Source organism: Poeciliopsis prolifica, unplaced genomic scaffold, assembly GCF_027474105.1.
Source record: "Poeciliopsis prolifica strain line A6 unplaced genomic scaffold, Auburn_PproV2 SCAFFOLD006, whole genome shotgun sequence".
NCBI classification, from domain to species: Eukaryota; Metazoa; Chordata; class Actinopteri; order Cyprinodontiformes; family Poeciliidae; genus Poeciliopsis; species Poeciliopsis prolifica.
Genome location: NW_026562381.1, coordinates 18,262,215 through 18,273,702, shown reverse-complemented (window position 1 = coordinate 18,273,702; position 11,488 = coordinate 18,262,215). Strand labels below are relative to the sequence as shown.

Below are 11,488 nucleotides of genomic sequence, written 5' to 3'. Positions count from 1 at the left end.
ATTTCTGCTCACTTCCAATGAAAACACATTTAAGATTTTAATATTACTCCAATAAAAAGCAGTAAAACAAACAAACAAACAAACAAACAAAAACAAAAAAACAGTAGAAAACAGTTAGAATATTCGTGCAAAATAGCCATTTATCTTTCGGTAAATTGAAAGTATAAAGTATTAAAAGTATGAAAAATGTAAAAGTATTTAAAATTATTAATGATAAAGATGGGACAAATAATTATGGAATCATTTTTCAGTTTCAAAGAGCACCAATAAATAAACTTAATAATTAAACCCACTAAATGGCATTAATTTCCACAGAAGTTAAAAGTTTTTTTTTTATTTCAGCTCATCAATAATAATAATGATTGTAATCAATAATCTTACATTATGACAGAAAGCCCCTTTAATAAGTCCTGTTTGAAGTGTTCCCGCTGCAGAACTCGCATCTAATTTATTAGTTTTAGTTCATTTTTCTTCCCGAACCGCTCCAAATTCGTCCTCCACCTTCCTGCTCTCTGATTGGCCGGTCGCTGATTGAGCCGCTCTCTGATTGGCGGAAAGTTCCGGGCTGAGGCGGGTCTCTCCACGGACTTTTGTTTTCTCGCCTGCGGCTGAAATTTGGACGGGCGGATCTGCTGGAGGCGGTTTGGACTCTCGGTTCGGCCGTTTGGTTGTGGATTCATGAGGAGTTCGGTTCCGTTGTGGTTCCGTTGTGGTTCTGTGAGCGGGTTTCGCTCGGACTGTCACTGAGGAAGTCCACATGTTGGCTGCTGGAGACACTTTCTGCATCTTTTCCATCTGGAAACCTGATTGGGTTTTCATTTGTTGGAAGTCAAACTTCTGCTCTGCTCGGATAAATTTACTGTAAGTCTGACTTTATTTTACTCATATTAATCAGATTAAACCTCATTTTTGTGTATAATCTCCATGGAACCCACCTTGTTTATTGTAAATGAAGATTGTTCACATTTGTCCTAATTAAATTCTCATGTGAAAAGTTTCCCAGACACCTAAAGGCAGACATCTACAATCTGTCAGAGCAATAAAGAAACTATAATGTAAAGGTTAATTTAGTCCTGGTGGACAGTAACAGTGGACAGCAGGCTGGAACCGGATCTCCTCCAAGTTATGGGTGAGAATTTATGTTGCATAAAGATTAAAAGTGTCTGCTGTAAGGAGATCCATGTGGACGGGATAAATCTGCTACTTCCAGAACATCTGGGCCATTTATCCCAGTAATAAACCCATCAGCTTCTTCTGACTGGGACTTTTAAAACCTTTCACTTCTGAAGCTTTTGCTCTTTATACTTTTACTGTCACACCAAGATGAAGTTAAAACATGACACAACTGATTTTATTTATTTGAAACAGCGGGTGGACAAAATACACTTCATTACAGTTATGCTGTAAAATTTAGCGATACAGAAAACATTTAGTTGTTCATCAGGAAATACGTTTATTGTTCATAATTTATTGTTTGTTGAATATATTCTGATTCTATCCGTTTATTAGCTGGACTAGCCTACAGTCTGCTGCTTTACAAAAATGATTTAAAGCTGCAAGAATCAAACATGTCAGCTTCTTTTCACAGGATCCCGGAAATCTGTTTCCAACAAACAAAGAAAATTATGAAAGGGATAAATATGTTCTACAGTAGAACATTTTGATACAAGTTTTGCAAAAAAAAAGCTCTAAACGTGACTCCATAACAAAACAATGTTCCTCCCAAGTTACTGATGTTATTCAATAGCAATAAATTTAGCTCTGCTAATGCTAAGCTGCTAAAACTTAAAGATAAGAGCAGAAGCTAACGTTTAACCGCTAGACATGTAAAAAATTAGCAGAGGCAAATAATAAACCGATAAACACATTAAAAAATTACACAACTGTACAAAAAGTACATAAAAATAAAACCAGTAAACATGTAAAAAACCGCTAACGCTGAACCGTCACATCAAACCTGAAAACACAAAAAGAAATGAGCAGAAACAAAAAATAAACACCTTAAAATAATTAGCGGAAGCTAACGCTAACCAGGAAGTCTCTCATCTCTGTGTGTGAAACTCGCAAACAGCAAAGATTCTTATTATTACTGTAACGTCGTATTAACAGATGACAAACATTTGATGTCACATAAAATTCATCTGTCTCATGAAAATGAGGAACATTTTCTGGCAATAATTGGTTAAAAATGGCGGCTGGCTAAATGACTGTCATGCATAGAAAACATCGAACTGAGGGGTTAGCATGCTGTGCTAACACAATATAGTGTTGATGACTATATTCAGACCTGGTAGGTTTTTACAGTAACGTGCTGCAGAGGAACAGGGTGAATGTTTTACCTGGTTCAGTTTGTAAATCTCTGTGGTTCTGGACGTTTTAGCTCCGGTTCTCTGAGTTTGGGTCAAAGTCTGGAGGTCAACACGGAAGATGACCTCAGGAAGTCGTTTCTCTGCATCAGTATGAACTTCTGCTTCTTCCTGCCGTCCAGGTGACCTGACCTCGCTGCTTCTCCGTAAAACCAAAATGGAGGTTCTGTGGACCGGTCTGCTGCTGCTGGAGGTGATCATGATGTCATCGGCGGCTAGAGGTGAGTCCGCCGCAGGACATGAACACGGAGACACTTCACTGGGAAGACAGATGGACTGCGTAGTTATGCTGACTAAGAGGGAGCTTGTAGACGTTTAAAATGTCAGATTTCCATCATATTATAAAGTTTTTCCCTCATCAAAAACAAACCTGGAGATTTTCTTTCATTCTGTCATGTTTGAGAAATTATTTTGTCTCCATGGCAACCATTCACCTGCTAAACATCTGGGTGGACCTAGCTCCGCCTTCAAGGCACAACTCCTCCCCCACTCAGCCAGCAGGAATTATCAAGCAGACAGCTGCTGTTTGGTTTGTTTTTCTGCTTCCTGCATGATCTGCAGCTGAAGAGAGAAAAACAGCATCAGGCAGAGCGTCAGGCATCAGGCAGAGCGTCAGGCATCAGGCAGAGCGTCAGGCATCAGGCAGAGCGTCAGGCAGAGCATCAGGCATCAGGCAGAGCGTCAGGAATCAGGCAGAGCGTCGCAGGCATCAGGCAGAGCGTCAGGCGTCAGGCAGAGCGTCAGGCAGAGCATCAGGCATCAGGCAGAGCGTCAGGCATTAGGCAGAGCGTCAGGCAGAGCGTCAGGCGTCAGGCAGAGCGTCAGGCGTCAGGCAGAGCGTCAGGCGTCAGGCAGAGCGTCAGGCGTCAGGCAGAGCGTCAGGCGTCAGGCAGAGCGTCAGGCATCAGGCAGAGCGTCAGGCATTAGGCAGAGCGTCAGGCAGAGCATCAGGCGTCAGGCAGAGCGTCAGGCATCAGGCAGAGCGTCAGCGTCAGGCAGAGCGTCAGGCAGAGCATCAGGCATCAGGCAGAGCGTCAGAATCAGGCAGAGCGTCAGCAAGGCAGGCAGAGCATCAGGCAGAGGTCAGGCATCAGGCAGAGGGTCAGGCATCAGGCACAGGTCAGCAGTCAGGCATTCAGAATCAGGCAGAGCGTCAGGCATAGGCAGAGCGTCAGGCATCAGGCAGAGCGTCAGGCATCAGGCAGAGCGTCAGGCATCAGGCAGAGCGTCAGGCATCAGGCAGAGCGTCAGGCATCAGGCAGAGCGTCAGGCGTCAGGCAGAGCATCAGGCGTCAGGCAGAGCGTCAGGCATCAGGCAGAGCGTCAGGCGTCAGGCAGAGCGTCAGGCAGAGCATCAGGCATCAGGCAGAGCGTCAGGAATCAGGCAGAGCGTCAGGCATCAGGCAGAGCGTCAGGCATCAGGCAGAGCGTCAGGCATCAGGCAGAGCGTCAGGCATCAGGCAGAGCGTCAGGCATCAGGCAGAGCGTCAGGCATCAGGCAGAGCGTCAGGCGTCAGGCAGAGCATCAGGCATCAGGCAGAGCGTCAGGCATCAGGCAGAGCGTCAGGCGTCAGGCAGAGCGTCAGGCATCAGGCAGAGCGTCAGGCATCAGGCAGAGCGTCAGGCGTCAGGCAGAGCGTCAGGCGTCAGGCAGAGCGTCAGGCGTAGGCGTCAGCGTAGGCGTCAGGCAGAGCGTCAGGCAGAGCGTCAGGCGTCAGGCAGAGCGTCAGGCGTCAGGCAGAACGTCAGGCGTCAGGCAGAGCGTCAGGCGTCAGGCAGAGCGTCAGGCGTCAGGCAGAGCGTCAGGCATTAGGCAGAGCGTCAGGCAGAGCATCAGGCGTCAGGCAGAGCGTCAGGCGTCAGGCAGAGCGTCAGGCGTCAGGCAGAGTCAGGCATCAGGCAGAGCGTCAGGCATTAGGCAGAGCGTCAGGCAGAGCATCAGGCGTCAGGCAGAGCGTCAGGCATCAGGCAGAGCGTCAGGCGTCAGGCAGAGCATCAGGCGTCAGGCAGAGCGTCAGGCATCAGGCAGAGCGTCAGGCATCAGGCAGAGCGTCAGGCATCAGGCAGAGCGTCAGGGATCAGGCAGAGCATCAGGCGTCAGGCAGAGCGTCAGGCATCAGGCAGAGCGTCAGGCGTCAGGCGTCAGGCAGAGCGTCAGGCGTAGGCGTCAGGCAGAGCGTCAGGCAGAGCGTCAGGCAGAGCGTCAGGCGTCAGGCAGAACGTCAGGCGTCAGGCAGAGCGTCAGGCGTCAGGCAGAGCGTCAGGCGTCAGGCAGAGCGTCAGGCATTAGGCAGAGCGTCAGGCAGAGCATCAGGCGTCAGGCAGAGCGTCAGGCATTAGGCAGAGCGTCAGGCGTCAGGCAGAGCATCAGGCGTCAGGCAGAGCGTCAGGCATCAGGCAGAGCGTCAGGCATCAGGCAGAGCGTCAGGCATCAGGCAGAGCGTCAGGGATCAGGCAGAGCATCAGGCGTCAGGCAGAGCGTCAGGCATCAGGCAGAGCGTCAGGCATCAGGCAGAGCGTCAGGGATCAGGCAGAGCGTCAGGTGTCAGCCAGAGCGTCAGGCATCAGGCAGAGCGTCAGGCGTCAGGCATCAGGCAGAGCGTCAGGCGTCAGGCAGAGCGTCAGGGGTCAGGCAGAGCGAAATATTTTAATTTCTCAATAAAATAATGATTTTGTTTTCAAAATAGTTACTGAGGGCGTGCTGTGGTGGGCAGGGGACAGCACGGCTGTCGTAGGTTCGATTCCCAGACCCGACGATATTTGTAGACTGTCAGGGACACTAGAGCCACAAAGATCTGACCGTTTGATCCGATTCAAATCTGATCTGAATCGATCAGTACAGATCGATTCAGAGACAAAACCCAAATATGAAGCCCAGATTTAAATCTCTCTGATCCACATCTCAGTCAGATGATTAGTTATTGATTGATGAATTGGAAAGTTTTAGTTTTCTGTCTGGCTGACAGTGGAGAACATGTCTACTTGGCGAACGAGTAGCAGACGAGCAGGGAACGTCAGGGGACGTCAGGGAACGTCAGGGGACGTCAGGGAACGTCAGGGGACGTCAGGGAACATTAGGGAACGTCAGGGAACGTCAGTGGATGTCAGGGAATGTCAGGGAACGTCAGGGAACATCAGGGAATGTCAGGGAACGTCAGGGAAAGTCTCCTTCTATAAATTCCCCCCAACACGCGGGAGGTGTCGCTCTGCTGCTGCCTCAGGGGTCAGAGGTCATTTTAACTAACAGACAGCTCTCCCTTCAGCGGGTTGGGTCAGGGTTGAGGCGGTCTCTGATTGGTTCTGTTCTGTTTCGCTCGACCCGGGTCAAAAATTGAGGCTTCAGTGAAATCCGGCTTGACTTGTTGAATCCTGGAGTCTGGGCCCAACATGGCCGCCCTGAACCGGGCGCGGCGTGGGACGGAGCGGTCCGTCTTCATGCTGTCGGATGTCCTGGTGGGTCAGAACCAGACGGTTCTGTTTTACTGCCGCCATCACAGTTTTACGGCTCTGCTAACACTGCGTCCTATTAGAGCCGTTCAGGCAGAGTCACTGTTTGCTTTGGCTCCACTAATGGGGCCGTCAGGGGCCGTCTGGCTCTGTGGGGGGCCGCTGATGTTTGCACAGCAGGAAGAAAAGCAGCAGAGGAGATAACGATGACTGTGACCTCTGAGAAACCTCCTCCATCCAGAGACATTAGCAGATTGGCTGCTGAAAACTTTCTTTTCTCACGTTGGTTGAAACCATCATCACTAAAATCAATATTAACAAATTATTGACTCTAAATTAACTCCTATATTTTTAGAATAGAATAGAATAGATAGCATTTATTGTCATTGAACAGGATTGAACGAAATTTCTATTTCTATTTTCTATATTTTGCTAAAAAGTTATTTTTAAGTTAGTCTAGTTTGATTTGAAGTGTCCTAAGATATTTGCAATAGTAAGGAGAGAAATTTATTCCAACATTTTTAGAGCAAAAAAACGTGTTCAAAAATTTGAATTAGAAATGACCAATAGAAATGCATCTTCTGGCTGGGACTGGAGAGGAAGTCCCGCCCCCAGAAATGTGAAATGGAATCAGGAAAATGCAGTTTAAAAAATAAAAATCCAGTAGTAAGACCTTAAAAAGTTTCTTGAATTATTTAAAACTGAAATCTGAAAAAAAAATCTGAACAAATAATTAGAAAAAATTTAATTTAAAAAAATGGCAAAGTGCATAAATGAGGTTCAAGTGCTGCCCAAACATTGTAAAATACTAAAAGTATATTGTTTTTCAACAAAAAATGTCAACAGTTTCATCGTTAAAATGTGTTCTTTCCATGTGTTTGTTGCTTGCAATAATATTGGCACCAATTCCTCTCCATACATAGAAACTAGACATGAATACTTGGTAAGATTTTGTGTTTTTACAGTGTCACTCCTCCATTTTATCAACCTGCAGCACATTTAATCCTTAACATGGATTTTGTTACAGATTTCAAACATCCTTCTCTAGTCATTAAACGAGGTTTGGAGGGAATTCCTGCTGTTTGTAATTCATCCAGATCACGTTTCTTTGCCCCGACATGTTCAGAATATTCCGATGCATTTTTCCGTTTAGTGTTTTTCAGAACCAAACCTGAGATTCACAAGAGTCTCATCATGAGGAGAACAGACGGTCCATCCGTCCGTCAGTCTGTCCATTGGTCCAATTTTTTTAACCACTTTGAACTATAGAAACTGGATTTCTGTAGTTCAAAATGTTGAAAAACTGTTTTTCAAAATATTTTCTATTGTTTGTAATTTATTTTTAAGGAAACCAGATTTATTATGAAGAAATGTGTGATTTTAATTTTCTGATTTTCCCTGATGTGAAGAAGCTTTTTGGCTGTGAAACAGTCTGAGGCTATCGGAGGCTATCGAACGCTACAAAGTCTTGCTCTGACTCAATTATTGTAAATAAATCGAAAAGCAACAGTGGAAAGAACTGGCTGACATTTCTGGCATTTTTCCCAAAGCGAGAACATTGATCAGATCTGTAAACATTATCTGTAAAACATTATAAAAACAGATACCGGGTCCGGTCTCCAGTGAAAGCGGGGGACGCTAATCCCTCGCTATGCTAACGTCTAGCTGGAAGGCCAGCAGGCCAGTAAGCTGCGTTAATCATTCCTGCTGCTCGACCCTTCTCACCGCCGGCTCAGCGTCCTGATTATCAGAGTAATCCCTGCGTTGTGCTGGCACCGTCGTCACGCTGGGACACAACAGGCCTTTTCTCTGCATGTAATGAGCAACGCTACTTACAAGGCTAATGCTTTCGGCTAATACTCTCTGCTAAAGGTTTCTGCTAATGTTCTCGGGGATTTAACCGCTCAGCTGCAGGAGACAGAAATCTTGAGAAGAGTTTGAATTGATCCAGTTTCAGAGGAGAAACTGACCAGATCGTTTAAGCTGGACCAGATTGATCTCTTCTCTGATTGGTTGAGCTTCCATGATGGCACCCAATGAGGAAGTGAGTTTCAGGTAAAACAATAAAATATATTCACTGGTCATCTATCCATCTGTCAGTCAATCAATCAATCAATCAATCAATCAATCAATCATGGACGCATGTTAATTTAAAGTCTTGTTTCTCGTCAGACACTGAAATTCTGATTGAGCGTCTGTTATTTGCTGGAAGTCTTGCTCTCTCTCACTCTCTAGCAGTCTGAATTTCTTCTTTTCTAAACGCAGCGAGTCTTCTTCTCTTAGTCACAGCTTCTGGACTGAAGAGTGTCAACAGCGCTGCCTGGTGCCAGACGGTGTAGTTCAATGAATCACTGGAACATATTTCTGAATACTCTGAGTCATTTTACAGCTGACTGTGTTATATAAACAGGATTCACTGCAAAAACACTAAATATTACCAGATAGTTTTGGTCTCATTCTCAGTGCACTTGAAAACATAACTTAAGAACAACTTTTCTGCCAGATAAAGGAGCTTATTTTAAGTAAATTATTATTTCTATATTAGTGTAATAAGATAATTTTGCAGTAGAAACCCGACCAGAAATACTTTTGTGTTTTTGCAGAGTTGGAGTTGAAATGTTTACTGGAATAAATGAAGGTCAAAACAGAGGCTGATTCCTCGGTTATTTCCGTCAGTTTCCAGCCGTCCAGGACCAATAAACAAGGTCATTGAAGGTCAGATCTGCTTGAAAACAATCCAAGTTCCTGTTAGTTTCTATGTTTACATGAGATAGAGGAGCTGCTGTCGCCTCATTCAGGCTCAGAGATGGCGATGACAGGAAATGAAGAAAACTGACAGGAAGTTCCTACCATACCTGAGCCTGAAGCTGATTGGTTGTTATTCAGCTGCTTTCCTGTAAACAATATGTAGAAACAAACAAACATTAGCATGCTAACCACTCAGGTTGGAGGTTTTTCATATTTTCCAACAGCCACTTGAATCTCAGGATGACTGACATTTCTCAAGATGGCCGCCGCTTTGAGCCTTTTAAGTCAGTTATTGGTGTAAAATGATCCCCATTTTTATGACTCAATGAATTAAAATGTTTTCCTCTTTGCTCGTCATATTCATAAAACTTTTTAGTGATGAAATTCAACAGAATTGGAAACCGAAGATGTTGCTGTTAATGCATCTGAGACCAGGAAGGTTAGCATTAGCTTCTGCTAATCTTTTTATGGTTTAGTATTAGCGTCTCCTGATTTTTTTTTATGGGGTTTAGCATTATATTTTATAATAAATGCTATGTTTATTGATTTAGCATTACCTTTAGACAGTTTCTTGTCTGGCTAGTGTTAGCTTCTGGTAATATTTTAATTTATTTAGTGGTTTAGCGTTAGCATAGCAGAAAGGACATATTTATGGAGGATTTCCCTGCTTCTTCATTGGGAGAAATTTGAGATTAAATGAGGTCTGGATTAACATGTCACACACACACATATACACACACACAGAGGAGACTAAGACAGTGACCAGAGCTGAACAAATGGACTTAGTCACGGCTGAAGATTGGTGTGGAATGTGGGAGGGGGGCACGTGTGTGTGTGTGTGTGTGTGTGTGTGTGTGTGTGTGTGTGTGTGTGTGTGTGTGTGTGTGTGTGTGTGTGTGTGTGTGCATGCCTGGAATGTTTGACTCCCCTCCCAGTGAACCAGAAAACCGGTGGAGGAGGAGGAAGTACAGGAGGATGAAGATCGAGACAGATTTTATTTTTGTTTCAGGTTTGAATTTTTTGTCATCATCAGTTCAAGAGGAAACATGTTTAAAACCAATTAAATTAAAAATGTATCAACTTCAGGTACAAATATTTGTATACGGAGGCTGATAAAGTAGATTTCTGATGAATTAGTTAAATAGGTGAAATAAAATAATCCTGCAGCTTCTTTCTTTAAGCTTTAACACTAAAAGTTAATCATATCCTACTAAGACATGAGAACAAATTCCAGTTTCCTCTGGTCACCAGAAATATATTTGGAAGAAAATCTAATCCTGAAGTAAAAACTTAATACGATGAACCAAAATGGCTCAACATTTTATTGATTTATATTCAAGGTTCTTGTGAACGTGACAATGGCAGAGAAATGACTTGCAGTTACAGAAAAACCATTTATCCACTGCTCTCAGTGGCTATGCTAACTAGCCTTAGCATTCAAACCATGCTACGCTAGCTGCAGCAGAGAACGAAGGACCCGCCTCCTGCTCTGATTGGTTGTTTCTGGTTATCCTTTGAGACAAGGTAAAGCAATCAGATTTCTCAGATTTTCATTCTGATACTAAACTGATATGTTTTATTAAAGCTACAAACTAAAAAAAAAACCTTTAGAATGGGTGTAACCATGAGCTGATGTCATCATGACAAGCTGATCTCTGAATAGTGTGTCTCTATACTCCGCCTCATGCATGTGGCGGTGTTGCAGTTAAATATTCCCCTGGAAATGATGATTGGGTCACTTCCTCACCTGGATCAGTGATTCCCAAACACCAAATGTCCCCCCCCCTCCCCTGTGTGTGTGTGTGTGTGTGTGTGTGTGTGTGTGTGTGTGTGTGTGTGTGTGTGTGTGTGTGTGTGTGTGTTTTATCAGTGTTGATGAGTAACGGTCTCTGCTGTGGTCATTTTGACTGGAAACCAGTGGAACCACAGAACCCAGTTGTGTGTGGTTCAGTGGGTTCCTGCTGAGACGGATCCACAGCTGGTGACTGAAAACCCAATCTGACCCGGCTCGGGTTTCCTCAGCACCTGCTGCTGCACATGCAGCCGGACCTGAGGCGGCTGGGTCGCTGCGGACAGCAGCATGTTTGTTTAGCAGGATGCTAGCAACGCTAGTCCATCAGCTAGCTACTGAAGCTAAAACCAGTTCAGCTTCAGATGCTTTGAGTCGGATTCTGCAACTTTGTTTCCTGTTTTTTCCTTAATAAGTATCAGAATGTTTAGAAGTTGGAAAAAAAAATATTTTCTATCTGAAACCTTCAAACCTTTATTTCTGTAAGTGTTCCAAGATATTGCAAAAAGAAATAAACGTTTATTTAGCTTCCAGGCCAAATAATAAACTAAAGATCCTTCATAGCAGCCTGTTAAAAAGTAAGAATGATTTAAAATTGCTAGAATATAAATATAACAAAGGAAATTAAGAATAAAAAAATAATAGATACATTTCTCACAATGGCAATGCAAAAATATAAAAAATACTAAAATAAATTCTCACTGCGAATTAAGAAAAAAGAAAAGAAAAATAGGAAAAAATTTTGTAAAAAATAGAAAAAGGAATGAAATCCGAATAAACAATGACAATGAAAAAAAATTCAGAATTCCAATAAAAATTAAGTAAAAACGAAAAAATCCTGTTGCATGAAAATAAATAAAAATAAATTTAATTTAGAAAATTCTTAGTGTAATATTCACGTAAAAGAAATTATGTGGTTTTTCAAAATAAACAAAGCATAAAAGTACTTCTAGATGATGAAAAAAGTACAATTATTTTTAAACAAAATAAAAACAATACAAATACAAATAAAATGAAAAAAAATAAAATTTATATATAGACAAAATAAGAAATTTTTAAACATAAAACCTCATCATCAGAAAAAGTGTTGCTATAAGTGAAATAATCTGCCAACAGAACCAGAGCTTTTGATTCAAAA

The 11,488-nt window shown here is 43.3% G+C and overlaps 1 pseudogene; it reads left to right on the top strand.

Moving 5' to 3' along the window:
• The first annotated feature begins 2,221 nt into the window (after window positions 1-2,221).
• The window catches only part of LOC129360797 (fibroblast growth factor receptor-like 1), a 47,733-nt pseudogene continuing 38,466 nt past the window's right edge, over window positions 2,222-11,488 (top strand).